The sequence below is a fragment of the Apium graveolens genome, unplaced genomic scaffold (genome assembly GCF_009905375.1).
Source record: "Apium graveolens cultivar Ventura unplaced genomic scaffold, ASM990537v1 ctg67, whole genome shotgun sequence".
Lineage (NCBI taxonomy): Eukaryota > Viridiplantae > Streptophyta > Magnoliopsida > Apiales > Apiaceae > Apium > Apium graveolens.
In genome coordinates, this window is record NW_027419705.1 from 62,879 (window position 1) to 67,929 (window position 5,051).

Sequence of the window (5,051 nt, forward strand, 5' to 3'; positions counted from 1 at the left end):
TCACATACTGAACAGATTCGTTGACAAGAGAACACTGATCCGTAGCATGAGAACCTGCACAAAGCTCACAAACCATAACTATTTGATTAACTCCATACGTAGCCAAAGAATCAACCTTCATTGATAGCGCTTGGAGCTGGGCTGCAATAGCGGTGGCTGCGTCAACTTCCAGAATACCTGCTACCTTGCCTGATGTCATCCTCTGAGTTGGGTTTTGATGCTCATTTGCAGCCATCGTCTCAATAAGATTGTACGCCTCAGTATAGCTTTTAGCCCATAAGGCGCATCCAGCTGCTGCATCGAGCATGGGCCGAGATTGAGCCCCCAAACCATTATAAAAACCAGTGATTACCATCCAATCCGGCATTCCATGATGTGGATATTTTCTCAACATTTCCTTGTAGCATTCCCAAGCCTCGCACATAGATTCTGTAGGTTGCTGCGCAAACTGAGTAAGAGCACTCCTCATAGCAGCAGTCTTTGCCATTGGATAAAACTTCACCAGAAACTTTTGCGCAAGATCTTGCCACGTAGTGATTGACCCAGCTGGTTCAGAATGTAACCAGTCTTTAGCCTTATCCCTCAGTGAGAATGGGAAAAGCCTCAACTTGATAGCCTCATCAGTCACGCTATTATACTTAAAAGTGCTGCAGATCTCGACAAAATTCCTTATGTGCATGTTGGGGTCTTCAGTTGCCGCTCCTCCAAAAGAAACAGAATTCTGCACCATCTGAATAGTGCCCGGCTTGATTTCAAAGGTGTTAGCTTGAATAGCCGGATGAAGGATGCTTGACTGAATGTCATCAATTTTAGGCCGAGAAAAATCCATAAGAGCTGGATCAGCTTGAACAATATGATCTCCCATGTTTACTGGTTCTTTCTGCTCAGTTCCTGAATCCGAATCCTCAAAATCTAACTTCTCCGGTGTATCAAGAACTTCGTCTTTCTTCTCAGCTGTATCTAAGGTCCTCTTGCGAGCACGAGAACGAGTTTGCATAAACGCACTAAAGTACCTGAAACACAACCGAAAAGAGTAATTAACTACTACGTCCTAATCACTGAGTCCTAATGACCAATGATGGTAAGTACATAAACTAAACAAATACGCCGAGTCCCCGGCAGCGGCGCCAAAAACTTGTTAGGGCGAAATCACGCACTAATATTCACGCAAGTATACGCGTTCGCAAGTAATATAGAATACTTTCTAGTTCGTTCCCTCAGAGACTCAGACTAAGTTATTGTCTAATTTAACTCACTCACCAATGTATGATTACTTCTCAATGTTAAGATAATAACACTTAAAATTGTTGATTAAATATTAACTATAATTAACTACTTAATTAACCACTTAACTAACACTGCAATTTATCAATAATAAAACACTCATGAGATCACAACTTCATTATTACTCCCTTCTATAGCCATAGTTATTACCTTTAGCATGTGACAGTGATGATATTAATCGAATAACACAAAACTGATAAAAGCCAACTTCCATTGTACTAATACCATTCTACCAAACATCCACAATTAAGATAGAAATTGAATAGTCATCAATTATGTTGAGTTCCTATATGTCTACAGAAATTGACAACACAACGATTTAAGCACAAGTTATTCCTTTTGATTACATAGGGAAAATAAAACTGTTAGAGTTACCCACTAATCATGCACAACGTACATGAACCTATGCTAGCATGGCAAGTTCTAAATCTCAAGATCCATTGTCGCTTCACAAGGGATTAACACCCTATCTTATATGTTCGCGACGCACATAAGACGAATACGCACAACAAATACTAGATATCATGCAATCATCACACACTAAAGTATTAAACAATTAACTAAAGAATTCCATAATAAATCCGTTACAACCCCATGATCACGATTAGCCCATAATAGAACTTATCGCCATCATGGGTTCATATGAAATCATGATAAACGAACACAAGAAAATAACAACTAAACTAATTATATTAAAACAGAGTACGTCACAAGAGTAAATAAGTCAAAGCAAGAAAACTAGCATCCAACGTTACAACGAAACAAGAATCACAAGAATATATGCTTCCTCTTCGTTGCTGTGTGCTAAATCGGTCTTCTTCCTTATCTCCTTCGCTTCTTGCAAAACACAATCTAAAACATAATCCCCTCTTAATACTCTGTGAAAAACGTCTCAAATCTACTTATATAATAGTCCCATAAAACTCAGATTACATAGAAGTTGGAAGCCAAACAGAAGTAGAAGTCTAAAACAATATATTATTTTCCCCGACCCTGCGCGGCCGCTCAGCATTTCTGCGCGGGCGCGCAAGGCTGCTGCGCGGCCGCTCAGCATTGCTGTGCGGGCGCGCAGGACCCTACTGGAAAATTTCCAGGTTTGCTCCGTTTCTTCGCCGTAATCTGCCCGTTCTTTTCCTCTCGCAATGGTGAACACATGCCAAGGCTTATTCTTGATGATTCCTCCTCCGAAATGCAACTAATACCCTGAAATGCATAAACACTAGAAAAACGCATCAAATACACAAAATACTTGATTTCAAGACACCAATTTAAGCCATTTTAAGACGTTCTAAGTGGTATAAAGTGCCACTTATCATTGCTCCTCAAGTGTGAAGCACTCCACCGGTATCCACCAAGAGTACAATGTGATGGAGGAGGAAGAGATTGAGAGAATTAGTTGTCTCCCTCTTGTTCTACTTTAGAATTAGGGTTAATTATTTGGGTTGAGGCAAATAGGGTTTATAATAGTATATTTATAGGCAAAATTTTCAGCTGAAAATTTTCCATAAAATATTATTATTATTAACCCTTTAATTTATTATTCATATTAACCAATTAACTAATAATTAAAACACCTTTTAATTATTAATCCCTTTTCTAAACACTTTAGAAAAATAATTCTCTCACTTGATTTAATTTCCAAAATTAAATTCTTTAATTAATAATATTAAAAATTAATTTAAATCTCATTTAATCAATTATTAAATCTGCTAATTAATTATTTATTTTACAAATAAATAATTACCAGCCATTATTAATTAATTCCTCCACCATTAAATCATTCTTTTTTATGGTGTGACCCTGTAGGTTCAATATTAAGCCGGTAGTAGAAATAATTAATAATAAAACTATTTTATCATTATTTATATAAATTCTCTAATTCATTGAATATGATTAATTAATAAATTAATCATATTTATTCTACATCGTGAGGGATACTTCTCAGCATATCGCGACTATCCGGATAATACGAATTCACTGCTTAGAATACCAAGAACCTATTCAGTGAGTAGTTACCGTACAATCAATTACTTCTACCTTGCAATGTCATGATTAAATACAAGGCATGGAACTTGTGTCAAGCCTATCTTAATTAATCATTTGCTTTCCCATTCACTATGCTTAGTTCTATTTAATGTAAATTAGAACTCCTTTCTAATTTCATTCACTCTGGCCAGAGATTCCTGAACTAACATAAGTGGATCAGCATTGAACATTCTCTTCCTTCACTAGAAGGGGTAGATCCTTTATTGATCATACACTATCTTCGTGTACAAATTCCTATACCCAGTAGAGCCCTTATAATTGTCCCTGGAGACTAAGAACTAAACCAAAACATAGTTCAGTGTACACAAGATGACTATGATGACCTTAAGTCTAAGGATACTTGTACAACTATCACTATATGAACAACTGCTGACATGTGAGTGAACTCCATCAGTTGTTCAGCTGTGTGAGTCATGTTCAGTGAACTTATTCTATATTAAGCACCTACATACTAGCTATAATGTCACCACACAAATGTCTATGAGAACAGACATCCTTCATAATGAAGCAAGCATAGTATGTACCGATCTTTGCGGATTACTAATTACCAGTTAGTAATCCTACGACCAGAAAATATTTAAGTTTAGAGTTATCATCTTTTAGGTCTCATTATTATGATCTCATCATAATCCATAAAAAGATTTACTCTAAACTATGGTATATTTTATTTAAACACTTAAATAGATAAAGCCCGCAATAAAACTAAAACAAGTCTTTTATTAATATCAATGAAATCAAAATATATTACATAAAAGTTATTCCTAAATCATCATACATGATTGAACTTAGGACACATCTCATTCATATCCTACATGCGAGTCTTGTCTATTGGGTAAAATGACCAAATCTCCATTTAGTGGACATGGAGAGAGGGCTGCAGATTTGCTAGGATTGGTACACACATATGTATGTGGACCAATGTCTACGCAAGCCATGGGTGGATTTTCATACTTCATTACTTTCATAGATGATCGATCTAGATTTGGATATGTGTATTTGATGAAACACAAGTCTAAAGCCTTTGAAAAGTTCAAAGAATATAAGCATGAAGTAGAGAAACAAACCAAACATAGTATTATAACTCTTCGATCAGATCGAGGTGGTGAATACTTGAATGGAGAGTTTCTAGATTATCTCAAAGAAAATGGTATAGTCTCCCAGTAGACTCCTCCATATACTCCACAGTTGAATGGGGTATCTGAAAGGAGAAATCAAACTTTGTTTGACATGGTTCGGTCCATGATGAGCTATGCGAATCTTCCAGTATTCTTGTGGGGTTATGCATTGGAAATCTCAACATATTTACTGAATAAGGTGCCTTCCAAATCTGTTCCTCAAACTCCATATGAGATATAGAAAGAAAGGAAACCGAGTCTTAAACATGTTAAGATTTGGGGATGTCCAGCTTATGTCAAGAAAGTTGACCCAGATAAGCTGGAATCTCGATCCGTAAAATATAATTTTGTGGGATATCCTAAAGAGACTTTAGGGTATTACTTTTACACCGATCATAGGGTGTTTGTCTCCAGACATTCTACCTTCTTGGAAAAGCAGTTTATCCTTGAAGGGAACAGTGGGAGTAAAATTGAACTTGATGAAGTTCAAGAAGCACAAACTACTACGGTTCAAGTGGAAACACCTATTCAGACTGAACAACCTTCTGTGGAACAGCCCATTCGTAGGACAGGGAGAATCTCTCACCAGCCTGAAAGGTATTATGT

At 36.7% G+C, this 5,051-nt stretch overlaps 1 non-coding gene across 1 annotated transcript; it reads left to right on the forward strand.

Annotated features, from left to right (window-relative positions):
- Positions 1-365: 365 nt before the first annotated feature.
- Positions 366-472, forward strand: LOC141703486 (small nucleolar RNA R71). The gene has a single exon (XR_012567561.1). It is a non-coding gene; the product is annotated as a small nucleolar RNA R71 (small nucleolar RNA).
- The last annotated feature ends 4,579 nt before the right edge of the window (positions 473-5,051 follow it).